Source organism: Humulus lupulus, chromosome X (assembly GCF_963169125.1).
Source record: "Humulus lupulus chromosome X, drHumLupu1.1, whole genome shotgun sequence".
Classification (NCBI taxonomy): Eukaryota; Viridiplantae; Streptophyta; class Magnoliopsida; order Rosales; family Cannabaceae; genus Humulus; species Humulus lupulus.
This window is the reverse complement of record NC_084802.1, coordinates 162,823,475-162,841,267: the sequence shown is the minus strand read 5'-3', so window position 1 is coordinate 162,841,267 and position 17,793 is coordinate 162,823,475.

Here is a 17,793-nt window from a genome sequence, read left to right as displayed (position 1 = left end):
TAGAAGGTAAGTAATAATTACTACTTATGGTTTTATTTTTATTTTTGATATTATATAAACTATTGTTATAGAAGATTGAAAATATTAGATATTCATCCGTAGTGAAGTAGGTTCTGAGATAAAATTGTGTGTCTTTGTGAAGTAGGTTCTGTGAATTCTGTCTTTGAGAACATGTGTGTCTTTATGAAGTAGGTTCTGTGAATTTTGTGTGCTACAGTAGTTTATGGACAAAATTATCCATGTTGATTGTCATGTTTCATTTGAATTAAATTTATAGGTACTCATAATTTGATATATGTTATAGAAACAAAGGAAACTCTACCCAATTTTTTTATGATATGTTATATTATTAATTGAAAATATTTTTGAATATGTAATATGCATGATTGATTCTACAAATGCATTTGGGAAAGCATGCACCCTAATTCACGACGTCTACAATTCTTTTGACCCCGAACATCTTTCTATTAGAAATGATGGTAGTAAAAATAATATGGTGAATCTCATAGCAAAATTGATGATGACTATGTATAGACGATGCCAAATACATTTCATTCCTCGAATTGTTAAGTAAGAATAAACTACATAAAACATTATCACTACTATCTTTTGATTTTAATCATATAATATTTATCATTTATTATTGTTTTAGTTGACATTGGATATTGGTACTCGTGATGATGCGGGGGACGACCATAATTCTTGACCCATAATTCATATGTTCTTATTAATTTTTCTTATGTATGTATACCAAACTATTTGTGTACATATAAATGACATCTTTTAACTAACAATGATATGTGAATGTTTCCTTAATTTTTATTTATACATTATGTTTATTAAGAAAATAATTTATAAAATTAGGTATATAATAATATGTTAGATGTTATATTATTATATAAAATATGGTATTTTATAGTAATTTTTTTAAATATAATTGGTATTTAATATAGTATTATTAATAGAATTCTATTGAAATTAAAAATATTTAATCCAAAATCAAAATATATATGAAAAAAAAACAAAAATAATTATATATATAAAAAAAGTTTTCATTGCGGTTTTTTTTTAAAAAAAAAAACACAGGGAAAGAATTTCTTTCTCTAAAGTTTATTTAAAAAACCCACAATAAAAATTAGGACTTTTCTCTGTGGGTTTTTTCGTGAACTTTTCTCTGCAGTTGAAAACAGTGCGGTTTCCATTACTCCCAAAAATCGCAGTGTATTAAGGAAAAAACTGCAGAGAAAGCCCTATTTTGTAGTAGTGCCTGGAGTTATTATAGCGTCCCGAGGGCTTAGTAGTCTTCATTTATTGCTTGCTAGCTGTACTTAGAAGAAGACGATTGAGCTCGTATTTTTTAGGTATAACAGAAGGTTTAGGGGTGTTCAATTGATAATAAAAGAGGGTGTGGTTTAGGGTTCGACTACTATCATTCCAAGAGGTATCAATTGTTTTCTTTGAGGATATTATATGCTAGGGTCCTTATTTATATGACTTTGGTGGAATAGTATTTTGGTATTTATTATTTTGTATGTCCCATGCAAACACGTGTGGGGCTTAGATCTTTGGTGGTTATGTTTTATGGTTATTATTTTAAGCAAATGTTATAATGGTGATAGACTTGGGACTTGAGGCGTTATTGTTATACTTCCCAAACTCTCTCTCTCTCTCTCACCAGGTAATTCGTGGAAATGATAAACCCTTGGAAAAATCCTTAATCATTGTTCTATGAAAATTCTTCATAAACATATTAGTGGAAGTTTAGCTGTTTAATAAATCCACCATGTTATGGTTGGGGATTTAAATAAATCTGAGGGATTTAAATTCATGATGTAACAATTATCTTTTTATTAACAAAAACTAAGTTTTGTAACTACCTCAAGTAGTAAGAGAGAATTAGGGACTAGTGGCACCAATACCACTTTTGGGAAACAACTAGTTTAGGCTTAATTAAGAGATTAAATTTGAATAAAGGATTAAGGGATCATTAGGAGTGGCTGAGTGGATTAATTTAATGGAATGATGAAGTCAACTCTCTCAATAGTGTCTTGTGACACATGTTGAGCCTAGGAAGCCACTCAACCCCAACCCGCATCGACTCACCATCACCTCACCTCTTCGCTGCCCACCCTACTTCCACTACCTCTTATTTCACTCATTCTAACAAGCTCTGAAAAATCAGAGGTCTCTCACATCTCTCTCTCTCTCTCACTCATTCGATTCTCCCTCTCCCTCTCTCTTGTTCTTCCAAATACTACATGAAAGCTTGGCTACATACTTGGAAAAGGCAAAGTTCAAGGTGAGTTTCTCTATTCCTTTTGCTCTTCTCATTGCCAAAGCTTAATGCTCCTCATTTGACTTGGTTTATCTAAGTCCTCACCATTTCCAACCTTTGTTTTAAGGTTAGAAGCTCAAGGCAGTCCAAACCACTGACACTCATTGGGAGCCTATATGTAACTTTGACCATCTAGGGGGTAACCTCTTGTTTTCAAAATGACCTTTCCTTTCCTCGTTTCTTTCTCTCCTTTGGGTTATGATCTTACTTGGTGATGTTTTTGGAGAATATTGGAGAGGTGTGAAACATAGGAGGGATACCCACAACCAAAACCTAAAACAACTAAGGTAACACTCTAGTGAACTTTGGTTTATGTATTGTACAAGGTTAGGAAATCTGTTTTGTATAAGTATGTCATGTGTTATGTTCTTAATTTTTCCTATAATATTGTGTTTATTATTGATGGTTTATTCATTCATGGTGGTAGGGTTTGTTGTTGGATTGGAATCCAAAGTTCCATTAAGTTGTAACCTCAAGCTTACATCAAAAGCTTTTGACTTATCTTCCAAATGGTCAAGAACTGCCATAATGACTAAATTCATAAAAATAAACTCCATATATCAATTGTGTAGGAGGATTACTTAATTTTAGGCTTTCTAAACACTCAAAAATATTATGTATGCTAGGAGTTATGCATGTTTTGTGAAACTTGTAGAAATCTGGAAAAATGTTGGCAAAATAGAATTATGAACTACGAGCAATGTTTTGGGTTGGTAAATCAAATTATTTTTGAATAAAATTATGTAAAAATCTTTATGGTATATCAAAGTTTAAATCTGGATATTTTCATGGGATTTTGATTAAACTATTGGGAGTAATAAAATGTTAAAGTTGATATGAAATCTGGAAAAACATTTTTGACTCATACACATTGGAAAAATGTTTGAGTAGGTAAAACTAAACATTTTAGGCTGATATTCACACTGAACACTATCTATATATTGATAATTAAAGTGGAATTTTTTTTATAGATAGATAACAAAGAGGCTAGGAGTTATATCCTTCTAAGGTTAGAGGAAAATGTAAGATTTTGAAATAATAACTTCTGGGCAACCACCTTGATGAACGTTTTTCACCAAGCAAAAATTATCTTTTTGGCCTAATGTTTCTCAAGGATATTGTTAGTATGACCTAATTTGGACATAATAAAAATCAGATCAAAATACCATTCCGATTAATGAAAAATCTAGATTTTAAATAAAAAAATTTCAACCCATACTTCTTGGTGACAATTTTTACCTTGTTAAAATGTGTATTTTTGTCTAAAAATTGGTATGGAACTTCATGGAATATCCAAAAATGTCTTTTTAAAATTTAGAAAGTTTTGGGTCTAAGGATTTAAAATGGAAACCTTCCAAATTCAAGAAATTATCGCAAATGGAACAATTTTTTAACACTTAAGAAAATTTTGAGACTTTTTACCAAAATGTAAGTTTTGAAGGATATTCAAAGGTAGACTTATATTTTTACCTTAACTAACTAGTAGGATTATTTAAAACATCAATAAATAGAGTAACTTATAATGTTAATATTTCACCTTAAAATAATTAAATAAATAATAATAAATTAAAAATGGTCCAAAGCCTAATTTTCTAAAATAATTGAGGAAAAAATAATTCATTTTTAAATAAATCTTAAGAGATTTTAAGAATAAATTAATTATTCTGGGATCTAATTGAAGTAGAAAAGTAGACCTAGTTTTCCCTATTATCGAGTACTAATGTAATGCCTCAAATTTCCTAATAAGATTTAGGACCTTGATTAGGAGGCCGGGAGGGCCATAATTGCTTTATTATGCTATTTAATGATAATATGCATGTTTAGGTGTATTAAATATGCATGTGAACCCATTTGTGATTAATTGGGCGATTTTCATATTTTGGCCATTTCAGGCATTTTTGGCATATATGTGAAATAGGCATGGTGCTTTGTTATTATTTGGTTATGCCAGGGTTACTCAGCACAAGACGATCCTGGGAGGTAAGCTAGTGGGAAAGTCACAACGGGATTTAAGCTTGACTTGGAGTAAGGCAAGGGGTATTTAGAGCATTACTGGGTTATTGGGTAATGGGAATTAATATTTGGTGATAAATTGGGAGTTACTAAGATCAGGGGGAAATTCTGGAAGTTTTGACTATAATGTCCCCGGGGGTATTTTCGGGACCCCGAGCACTAGGTTTTATTGGAAGCTACTTAAGCTTGAAGTAACCTTTTAAGAAAATAAAAAGAACGTTATGTACGTTCTCTCTCCCTAAAAGTTCCCTTTTCATCTTCCGATCGCGTTTTTAAAGATAACTTGAGTTTTAGGACTCGGAATCAAGCGAGGATCAAGGCATAGCAATCCTAAGGAGAATTAGAAGCTTATTAGCCGGAGGATTTAGTTAGAAACAACTCAATCGGAGGTAATTCAAGTTTGAGTTCTAAGTTTTTAAAAGTTTTTAAGCTTGAATTGGACCTTGTGAATCGCTGAGTATTTAATTCGTTTGAGCCTTAGGTTTTGGGGGTTTTTGACCATTGGGGAGTTTGGAAACTTTGATTTGATGATTTGGGAATGTTTAGAAATGTTTTTGGTAGGTTTTAAAAGGTTAAAAACGAAGGAAAATGGCTGCCCCGAAGATGGGCCGCGACCCTGTTCTTGGGCGCCGCGGCCCTTGCTCGATGAAGCAGGGGCCCTGTTCTGTTCTTGCTGGGCATCGCGGCCCTTGGTGTTGGGCGCCGCGGCGCTTGCTTCAGGTTGTACTAGGGGCCGCGGCTCAAGGTTGCAGGGCCGCGACTCAGGCAAGCTTTCGAGCCCGTTTGCGTGTTTTAACCCCGGGAACATGGTTTTAGGCCTCGGGATCATTCCTACTACCCGGATTAGTGAGGATTGATGTCTTGGAGGCTAAGTTTTAGTTCAAGGAATGGTTTTAGATCTTGAACTCATTAGGTCACCATTTGTGGTTGTGACTAGGTTATCACTAGAGGCTTGGAATCAGGATCGTGGTTGTGGCTCATTTGTTGGTAACCTGTGCTTGGACCAAAGGTAAGAAAACTGCACCCCATATGTGACATGCATGGTTATGTTTGATGCATGTTGAATGTTTAAATGTAAACATTGATAGCATAATGAATGCTTAGCAATCTTGCTCATTTGCATATGATTATTACTGAGGCATGCTGGATGATTAAGTGTGATGCATGTGATGCACGAGAAACATGTGATTAGGGCATGCCATGAATGATGGATATGAGATTGGTCAGAGCTTAAGTCTCTGTGTTTGTGCATGATCATTATTATGCTCGCAATTGTTAAGTAAGCATGCTGAATGCCCATCTTTGGATGTTTGACATATAATATATGTTTGGTAGCAATGCTTACTTGTGCATTTTACTGACTCATTAGTAAGAATTGGCAAAGGTGTTAGTATCAACTGTGAAGCTGTGACTCATTAGTCAAGTTCGGCAGTGGTACTGGGCACTGGTCACATAGCGCTGACTCATTAGTCAGGACGGCCTTAGTGTGTTCCACGCAAGCCAACAAAGATTAGATCTAATCAACAATTTGCATTAGATGACTCAAAGAGCATTAATGCCGGACCGACCTCAAGTTTGATGAATATTATAAGCACTTGTGTGGCTTACCCATCAATCACTCATTTGTTAAAATAGAAACTTACCCATCAGTCTCTCATTTGTTGAAGGCTAGTGGCTTACCCAGCAGCCACTCTTCTGTTTGAATTAGTGATTGCTGGTCAGTCACTCAGTATGGCTTGACAGGACCTCAAAGTGGTAATCACTCATCTGATCAGAGCTATGAGCTCTGTATGATCATTTTGATCATCATATGCATGGCTTTGGGTGCTGAGCCCCGTAGTGACTTGCTTGTTGGTCACTCAGCATGGTTTACCAGAACCTCAAGTGTTGAGACACTCATCTGATTATGATTGACTTGATAGTTATCCAATCAGAAGGGCAGGATTTCTTATCCTGGATACCCCAGCATTGTTTACATTCATTTGCATGATTGAATAAAGCTATGTTTGGTAGGCATGCCATATATGATTTGATATCACGATATGACTGTTTATGAGCATATGAGTTTTCTTGCTGGGCTTCCACTCACGGGTGCTTTGTGGTGCAGGTAAAGGCAAAAGGAAGCTGGACCATCCTTGAGTTGGAGAGCTTAGGTGATGACGTGTACATATGCAGCTGCTCGTCCAATACTTGGGCGAGGTTTGAAAGAGGAACTAGGGTTAAACCCTGTTTTTCCGCTTAGAACGACCTGTTGTAAATATTTCCTTGTAATAGACTCTGAAATTATATTTTTGGGATCCCAATGTATACAGTAAACGTTCTAGTGAAACGTTATATCTTAACCAAAAATTTTAATCCCTAAACCTCTAATCATACTTAGTTACACGCTTATGGCCAAATGGCTCGATTAGCGAGTTTAGCACTGTTTGCAATGTGCACTGTAGCGGTCCCTGGAGTTGGGGCGTTAGAACTAAGTGTGAAATTCTTTCTTCGCCATTAGTTTTTAAGGGATTAAGCTTTGTACATCCTTAGTGCTCAAAATTTTAGATAACCTGACTAGGGTTAAGAATAGTATAAATCTTGGAAAGTATTTAGGGTCGAACCTATCTAAAGAATATAAGGTTTTCGATGGCTTAGAGGGAAGGTTTGAAAAACCAATAATAAATTGTTGTACTAGTTAAATATTTTCTATATTGATTTTGATGCCGAAAGAAAACTTAATAATTACTAATCGCCATAATTAATTCGAGAGTATTAAATTGGATAATTGGGAAGGGAACGTCCAAAAGAGGAAATCCCGCTTATAGCAAAGGATTATCGGTAAGTCAACTTTTTGACTTCCAATACTACAACATTAAATAGCTTCTATTAAATACGTTAGTATAGGAACAGATGCACATGCATACACTTATTGTAGAAGGATTACATAGAGATCGTTACCTACTTGGCACTTATCCTTGTATAGTTTGATTACGCTTACAATTATTTGTCTTGTTCAAGTCTGTGACAAACATATCAATCTGATTCAAGTTAGTGACAACCATATCAGTCCGGTTCAAGTCCGTGACAACCTTATCGATCAGGTTCAAGTTCATTACAACTATATTTGGTCTGATTCAAGGTTGTGGCAACCATATTTGTTCAGCTTAAGTCTATGACAATCATTTCGATTTAGTTCAAGTCTGTGACAACTATTTTCAGTCCGGTTCAAGTCTGTCATAATTTGATGATTCATATATAACCCAATTATAACAACGAGTCTTTGTAAACTGATGTAATCACCATTACACCCGTGATATACGATTTCTCTACGAACCAATATCTGTTTGAGTTATGGTTATGCTTTGTTCTCTACTTGAGTGGTATGCATGCTATGGTTTGTTAGCCCGAAATTTTATTTGGTGTTTTCCCAAGTTTGTTGCTACGAAAAGTGTATTGTTATATCTTTCTGTTTGACTATGAATCTATGAGGCATTGTTATTTTGATAGCATGTTCGTTTATACGTGGTTTTGCACGATATTTATGCATTCATGAATTGTTTTGCTTAGGGTTCGAATATGTCCATAACCCTAATTCTGAGAAGTGGTTTGATACTCGATTAATGATTCAGTTCTTAAAACTTTGTTGATTTGTCTATTTTACCATGTTTGTAAAGTTGTACTTACTAAGCATTATCACTTACTTAGTTATTTCATGTTGTAGGAAAAGGTGAGGGCAAAGCTGAGCAGTGAGCACTGGGGTCCATTTGCTGAATGTACATGTGACCTGACCTTGGAGGCTATGAATTTTGAAAAGTGTCTTGCATGAAATTTAGTAATTTTGGGTTTATTTAAAAATGTTTAAACAATGTTATTTTACTACTTTGAGTATGCACATACTTCCATTTCTAAAAGCTTTTCTTATATGGATTTTCGTTACTTATAAAACTATAAATGTTTGTTTTTCTACAACGTTTGCTCTTGTATTTTGTTGGGTCGTTACATATTTAATCTTAAGAATTATGGGCTTAGATTTGGTACACTAAATAATTAGGAAAATTTACATAATATACTTAATTTCGCTAAAATATTACATTTTTACAGACTAAAAAAGTTCTTTTTCTTTCAAATTTTACATTTTTAAGGAATTTTTTTATATTTTTATGGGTTTGCATGTTTTTCTTATTTTCTATTGTTTTTTAGTTATTTTTGTAGCTGTTTAGGTTTATGTATAGTTGTTTTGATGACTAATTGGTGTTTAATTGCTTTCAATTATATTTTGATTTTTTTAAACGTGTTAGTATGCAATGTGTTCACTTCTAGTTGTTGTCCAATTGTTGTTTTTTAGTTACTTTAGAACGTATTAGTATGTAGTGGGTTGATTTCTAGTTGTTGTCCAATCATTGTTTTTTGTAGCTTTTTTGACACCGTATTTTTGTAAATAAAAAAACTTTCAAAATCTTATTTTTGAAAACCCAATGTAATATTTAAAAAAAAATCAGGGACAGTAAAAAAAGGAAAAAAACAAAAATAAAGTATATTTATGAAAAAATCTCAAATAATTATTAGGGTTTATTTGGACATTGGAAATAATAATTTTATACATTAATGAATTTTATTTAAAGATAATAAAAAGGGCTCTAAAGCCCTAATTTTTATGAAATTAGAATAATTACCTTTTTAATCAAATTAACATTCTCTTAGACTTCTAAAAAACAAATTAAAATATAATCATCTTTGTAATTATTTTCTCAATTGGTTACATATTAATAAATTCTACTAACATTATAAAGTCTCTATAATTTATCAAGGAAATGACAATTTTTATTGTTAACATGTTTTTAAATTTATTAATTCAGTTAGGTCCGATTGAGGAAACATGCCAAGAAAATGTAAATAAAGATAGACTATTTATAACTAAGGCTTGTTCTGGAAAAAATATCGGGAAGATAGAATACCGGGTTTTGGTTTAAGTCGAGTAAGGACATTAATTTCGTTACTATGTATTTTACAATGACCTTAATGCCCAAAGTAGTTTAATCTACTATAAATGTCATCATTATTCTGAGTATACTGGATACTATCTACAAGATCGGCTAACGGGATGGGACTGTGCGTGGAGGGATTTGCCCGAACGCAGCAAAGGATGACTTGTAAGTCAATCCTTGATTTACGTGACTACAACATGAAATAAACTAGTGAATTGTTTGCCAGAATTAAGAATTTTACACTAGTAAGAGAGGGCTCATTTAGGGACAATGACTAGAACAATAAAGGTTGTTACATGATTGACCAAAAAGTACATGTATTCTCTCCTGTTATCCAAGTTCAAAGAACGGAAATGTGGGTTTTGCGAATAGGTTTCTCTGGTGAAGAAAGAGATTTAGCTCTCTAAAGGAATGGAGAGTTTTGGTTCAAATGAAAATTGAAGGAAATTTGTAAGGGGGCACGTATAAATTCAAAACCTCAAACGTGGGAAAAAAGCAACTTGGTCCCTAGATCGAGGCGAAGATCGTACTCGAAAAGGTGAAAGGACGTCTCAAGTACGAAAACGACCCCTCATTAAATTTCATTGATTGGTGGACCCAGTAATGGGGAGCCAATTGGTGGCACCCCTATTTCAAAAACGTCAGTACTCGAGGATACCAAGCAACCACGACCCGAGGACGAGTAAAGACCTAGGGGGAAATGTTGTCCGTGTTTTCTCTAATTTGCATGTGGCATGTTTAAGACTCCATAGGAGCCGAGTCCAGTTCTCATCATCATTTACCACCATGGGAGAAGTGCATCCTCCGAGGACATTACCTCCTAAAAAACTTTGTTGAAGAATAATGCTCCAATAGCCCTCCACACTTTGATTAATTTCTCCAAGCGTGTAAGGACCCATCTTCAGAGTTGGAGAGCAGTTTCCACGTGTCTGGCAAAAAGACGTCATGGACCACAGACAACTTTCTTAAACACGAATGCCACAGAGATCGTGTTGTTATTCCCGTACAAGTGGAAAAGAGGATGTCTAATGACGCCGCCTGACATGGGAAAACATACAGCTACCACCTTGACACTGTCAAGAGCATTTTCCCCAATAAAGAAATAGGCTGAGATTCTTCGTACTGGGCCAACACTAGATACATTGGCCCACGAGTTTAGTAAATGAAAAATATGCTTATTTGTGTAATAACAACCCTCATTAAGAGAGGAATAATTGTAACCAACTCCAATTAACGAGCTTAATCTTCCCAGCCGCCTATAAATAGGGCCATGGCACATATTGTAAAGGATCCGAATTCTATTTTTTAGAGTGAGAAAAAATGTTGCCTGAAAAACCAACAGAACTTAAGCTTTGGAACTTGTTCCACATCATAAATATAAGTGAATCGTGGACTAGGGTTAATTAATAACCCGAGCCACGTAAAATTCCGTGTTCTATATATATTCTACTTTAAGTTTTTCTTTTAATTTGGTAGTTGACAAAAAAGCCAGTCAATAATGTCTTTAGCAATTAGTTCTCTTAATCCTTTAATGAACATTATTACAAATTTAATTACAAAATGAAATTTATGTTCTCTAACAACTAATCCGCTTTCTTTTAAGTAAGGAGTTGATTCCATAACTGTGAAGTATGTTCCCAGCCACTTGTAGTATTGTCACTCAAAGATATCAGGAATTTAGTCGTAGGAATAATTAACCTTGCTTGACAAGTCAAAAGTTGTAAAAGCACAAATAGAAATTCATTACACACTTCAACATTGAGATCAAGTCTCAAATGACAATCGATTGATGAATGTTGGACTTCTATATTTTAATAGAGATTATTAGAAGATCTTTATTTAATCATGTTCCAGTCCAATACAATATATATTTTATACATTACCTCTATCTCTTTGTGTCGATACACTTAACAGTCTAGATAAACTGCTTTATCTTAAACAGAATATAGACCTTACTCATGTTCTTTATTAAGTAAACCTCCCACTTTATTTAGCGATTACATACAATTTTTATATATACTTAAATCCTCTTGTATATATATCATTATATATATACTTAATTCTAAACCACGTCAATAATATTAGATCTTCATGATAAAAGGCATGTATAATTAAATACAAATATGAGTGTAAAATATTAACTTTATTTAATTATCAGTAATCATTCATACAGAAATACCTATTAAGGGCATGACTTTCTTAAGAGAACAAAATCAATTTTAAGAGAACTTAAGGATGACTGTTTTTAGTGACCCGTGCTACATCTCGTGTGCTTTAGCTTCGCAAGTTTTTCGGTTGCATGGTTATTGAGCATTAGTGTCAAACTCTCGAATGTTTCATTGATCATAGTCGCCTTGTTGGCTCCGTTCGGCATGCGATAGAAGGCCCAATGGGCCGAGGGAGTATAAAAGGCTAGAGGAGGTGCAGAATGGGCATCTAGTTTACTTAACTTCGTGCGATAGATGAGAGAACTCCTCCAGAGCTCAATATCTTCAAAATGACCATCTTTATTCTTGTTTCTCCAAAATACTAGTGAACCTTAACATTTTCTAAGTTTCTGACCCTTATTTACTCTTTATTTCCATTATTTCCTAGTCTTTAGAGGTGGATCTAGGCCCATTTCTCCTATTAAATAGTAGAGTTGTAGTGTTTGAAATAAGGAATCTCCAATTGTGGCCTAGGTCCAGTAGCTAGGGCTCAATGCTCGCCAGATGTGAGTGGATCAAAGGTCGGGCATCTTGAAAATGGGATGCATGTATCCACAAGCTCGCTACGTCAATAACAGATAGATCTGGGTTCATGAATAACACTCAAGAACGAGGAAGCTTTTTGAGGAGGATTCCTAATAAAAACCCTCTTTGATCCAATGTTGTGTTTGATCACCAATAAAACATGTTTATTGGAAATCTCACCATCATTCACCACTTTGGCGACCCCATACGATAATAACCGTAGTCGTTATGTCTTGTAAAAATTTAGGGATCTAGTATTGACCTACTCCTTTCCCGCTTTAGATGTCCATGGGTGATCGTGACTACTGGGGAGGTCAAATATCACTATCCGCCTATGTCGCCTACTCTACAAGAAAAGCCAAAGCGTCGCTAACAGGAGTTGCGTCTTAGCCCAAATCTCAAGTTTTAGCAGCGATTCTTCTTTGTCAGTCGTCGACTATGGCTCCTTAATGGCCTCGGCATGATCGTAGAGTAGGATGTTGTTGAGCAACCAACTTTCGTTGAAGGCCATGTTGACTCGGAGTTGTCGAAATCTCTAGAACTTATAAAGTTTCGCAAGACGATTGTACACCTAGCCTTAAAATCAAGGGAGGGGAACTTTATTCTTCTTCCCTTCGAGCAAATTGCCAAAGTCCTTACGAGGATGCGTAAAAGGAATGGTTGGCATTACAGGCTGCTGATGAAGCTCTCAGTGGGCGATGAACGACCTAATATCCCTTTAATGGTTATCAGGCCTGGACCCCCAAACATTGAGAGTCGAGGGCCCTCTTGCCATCAAATGAATAATTTATCATGGTCCTCAACGACTTTGGGATCTCAGCATTCCAGCTAGCCCCCAACAACTATTGAATACTTGCAGAGCTTCACATCTTGTATTGGGTGACAGGTTATGTAACGACCCAAATTCGCTAATAAGGCTTAAGGGCCTTGATTAGTGTGCCGGGAGGGCATCAATGGGATTAGAGTGAATGGTATTTATTTGAATGAGATGTTATGTGATTGATAGTGCTTAAATGTCCCTCGGGGACATTTCTAGTACCCCGAACTTTGGGATTAGTCTGATAACTTAAGGATAGACTTAAGGAATATGTTAGAAAACAGTAGACACAAGTTTAAACCGACCTTTCTCTCCTTCTCTCTCTTAGCAAAGGAAAAACTCTGATTTTCAAGGGGAATTAACTGAAACTAGGTGGAATTGAAGGGCTGAGCTAGAGGATTATCTCAAGGAAATAATCAAGGGTTGAATTAGAGCCAAAGTAAGCATTGATTTTCGTTTTGTGGTTAGGAACTTCAAGAAAAATGGCTAAGTTTTTAATGGTTGTGATTTTGATATTCAAGGTGGAGTTTGAGGCTTGAAACTTTAAAGATAGGTCAGGGGATTCTTGGAGGAACGATTCTACAGCTGAGGTAAGTTTCAATTCAAAGTTTGATGGTTGAATTTTAGAGTTTACATGGCTGGTTTTGAGTTTTTAGGTTTGAAATCTCATAAATTGGAATTGGGATTTTGGTGAGTGTTGGGCTGGATCTTTGGTGGAATTGTGTTGTTTAAATCATTCTAATGTTGTTGTTATTAATTTGTTTTGAGTTAGGGGCTTTGGGATGGCTTAAGGTGAGGTTTAGAGATTGAAAATGGTGGATTTTTCTGGGTTCGAAGGGTCGGGCCGCGGCATGGTTCTTGGTGAGCCGCGGCCCTTCGAAGCTGATGCATGCTGAGGAAGGAGGGTAGGCCGCGGCATGGTCTAAGCAATGCCGCGGCCCTTACCTGTTTTTGTGCCCTAGGAGGGCTCTGTTTGGGGCCATGCCGCGATATGGATGGCCTATGCCGGGGCGCTTAAGGGATTTTGGGATTTTGAGATTTTGGGCTTGGGAATTTATCCTAGGGTGCTCGGGATTGAATCTTTTACCATATTTGGTGAAGTTCAATGTTTCGGGGACTAGAACTTGGTTTAGAAACTCATTTAAGATTGTTAATGGTATCCTTCATCATGGTTAAGGCTAGGTGCTAAGCTAGGGATCGGGGATCGGATCGTGCTCAAGGAGTATCGCCCATAACTAATTCATCTAGAAGCCAAAGGTAAGAAAACTACACCCGGTTGAATATTTGAATAGGACTAAGGGCTCGCTGATATATATGATTGAAAGAATGGTATTATTCCATGAAAATTGTAAACCAACGGCCTAAGTGTGCCACGGTTAACTTGTGCAATTGGCACAGCTCGGAAACTGGTATCCGAGGACAGCTTATTATGCACTGAGCTCGATTTAAGCGGGCCAGAGTCAGTGGGTTAAACAGAGGGCGCGACCTAAGGTGTCGGCCCTAGTATTTGTGTTAGTTGATTGTTGTACTTGGCTATGATTGTGGTTAGTGAGATTGTTAAATATTCTAAGTATAGATGAGGTTGTTTGTACCTTGAAGTATGCTTATATGCTATGGATTGAATACTTGAACATGCTTATTGGAATATTTGTTTGATAACATTGTACATGCTATGTATGTTGTTTTCTTCCTGGGCCTTGGCTCACGGGTGCTGCGTGGTGCAGGTAAAGGCAAGGGCAAGATTGATCAACCTTGATTGGAGAGCTCTGCAGGGTGAATGTACATGTCAGGCCGCTCAACTGCCACGGTTGAGGAGATTACAGGGACGAGAGGACCAGAACCTTGTATGTTGCCTTAGTATGGCTAATGTTTACTCTTAACTGTTGAATTTTGTAGACCAACCTTTTAACATTGTACTTTTGGGGATCCCTTCTGTAAATTGTTTATAAATTTGTAAAATGTATCTTTTGAGGCCAAAATGTCTTTTAGCCCTAGAACACCTTAACTAATGACACGTTTTGATTAAACGACTTGATTAGCAAGTCTCACACCTTTATAAACACACAGTGTAGCGGTCTTGGCTATCCAGGGCATTACAGGTTAGGCTACCCCGATGCCCTATGAAATAAATATTTATATGACTTTGAGCAGAACCCAACAGATTGGGATTGTGGCTTCTACCATTTACTCGTCCATCGTAGGCTTAAGAACATGGTGATCAACTAAATCTCAAATTCCAACAGCTACAAGCAGGAATAATTTTTTGCCCTAGGTTTCGCGATCGAATTCAAGACCTTTCGAGTTGTCTGTGGGTTTCCTGGACTTCGGTTGTAATGCCTTGTGTTTCGGTCACCTACTAGTATCTAGGAAAAGGGTAGTGAACTATGTATGAATATTATTTTGAGTAATGATATATGCTTGAGAAACAAATTTCATATTGTTATTGTTAGCCAAAGTATGAAATGTGCGGTTTCGTGACAAACTGAGAATTTCATTCCCAAACCGAAATGGAAACCCTAACCGGGTAAATTATCAGATAAAATATTATTTGAGAAGTATAATTATGGAATAATATTATTGGATTATTTTATATTAATGTCAAAAATTTGGATTTTTGTATGAAATTTTATTAAAAATGTATTGTTGTGAAAAATGCATATGTAGAGAAAAATTGACATGTTTGGGATCCTTTCAAGTATGCTTTCATGTGTGGAAATTTTTTAGTCCACCATCATGTGTAAAACTTTTATGCTTGGAACCCCTTTTTATATTTGTAGTGGTTGTGAGGATGTATTGGCCTCCTGGACTTTTGTCATCCTCTTTTGATATTGTGTGTAAGGGACTTTGATAAGCCCTTATTTAATGATAAATTCTTTATGTCTCATTGGACATGGTGACGATAGTACTTTTTGTGAACCTTGACTATATTTTCTTTTGTAAGGATATGTTAACCCTTTGGGTTTTTGCCATTAATAATTTTTTCAGCGCGCTTGTTATTTTTGTTCCATAAGCTTCCTTCTTATTATTAAGCATAGTACTATTTTTACAAGTGTCTCTTTTAGGACTATTTCTGGCTAGACGGCTTGGTGGCTGCTCTAGTCTTATCGATGGACATCCTTCTTGAGGCCTTACCCCCTGTAATGTCCCGAATTCGCTTTTTAATGCTGAGTGCTTTTATTACTACACCAGAAGGGAATAATCAGATTTATAAGTGGAATTATTGGAATATATTTATGATTGTGCATTATAAATGATTTATATGGTAATATGAAGTTATATTCATGTTGATGTATATTAAATATGTTTGTGAGCCCATTTTTGTAAATTAGAACATATTTGTAATTTTTGACCCGTTGAGGGTATGTTTGTATTATGTATGCGTTATGAGTGAGACCCAGTGTTATTGGGATATATTTGAGATGTGTGGTCCGAGGCGATCTTGGTGAGCGAATTAGTGGAGTAGTCACAACGGGGTTAAATACCCAGCTCAGTGTGAGCCTAGGGGTATTTTGGGAAACCTAGTGCGTATTTGAGGTTTATAGGGTGACAAGTAGTTATTTGATGATTAATTGGGTATGTCGGGATTGATCGGGGATTTATAGGGCCACTTGAGGGTTAGCAGGAAATGTGATACTTGGACGATTTTGCCCTTGAGGGCATGAGGGAATTAAGGTAAAGGGTAGGGATATTTTAGTCTTTTACCTAGCCTTGGATTGCCTTAGCTGTCTAGGGACTTAGGAATCCTAGAACTAAGTAGAACAAATACTCTCAGCAAACTACTCCCTCCCTCTCATAATTCTCCCCCTCCCTTGACACAGATCGATCGCCACGGCCGAGATATCCTTGGAGGAACTAGGGTCGGACCCTGTTTTGCCTCTTAGGATGACTAATTTGTATTCCATTTGTCTTTTACCTTCCTGTAACCACTTTTTGGGATCCCGTGCATAAACGAAATATTTTTAATGAAAAATAATTAGTTTGTTGACCAAACTCTTTAATGCATAACCTTGACTTAGTCTTTAATTACACATTTAAGTCAAAATGACTCGCTTAGCGAGTTAAGCACTATTTTAAACACACAGTGTAACATTCTTGGCTAACCAGGGCGTTACAACCCCCGTGGAGGTATTAGCCTTTATCAGGAGGTCATCCTTGTGAATCCTTTTGACTCTATTGATATCAATAAGGGTATCTAATCTTCATGAATTCACGAGATGCTTTGCAAGGATTTGTTTTTGCTTTTGCTATGTATCGTGCCCCTCAAGTGGTTGGCGGGATTTATCTCGCTGGGAGCTTTGACCATTTTGCTCTTGTATATACTTCGACAATTTCAATGTACAATGGGAGCACAAGAGATAGATACATGCTTGCATAAATGAGAAATGTAATACGCAAATAAGAAACATATTTCATTTATTCATAACTACCTCTGCAGGGAGGACTTACTGCTACGTGTAATGAACCAACTATTTGTAAGACCTTGGACTATTAATACTACTTGACATATTCACTATTTTTTAGAAAACATACATAAGAAATAATCATAACTTTATTAAAACTCCAAAATAAATATTGTATCAATAATATAAAATTATAAATTTAAAATGTAATGTGGCATGGGTACCCATTGTTTATAAAACATAAAACATAACTTTAAATACTAATTGCAGAATTACATCAAAACATAATTTTAAAGACATAAAATAAATAGCGTTGTCCTCGATCAACACGCAGTCCATTCATCCTTAACACACAAGCCAAGCTACCAAGAATCCTTCTGCCTCCAGAATCATTTTCCTAATGCCCAGCAAGGAAAATCTACTAACACATATATCATAATTTATAAGCATAAGACTATATCATATACTATAAAAACATATGACTATCAAAAACATATATCATATAGGACTACAATGGCCATCATACTTT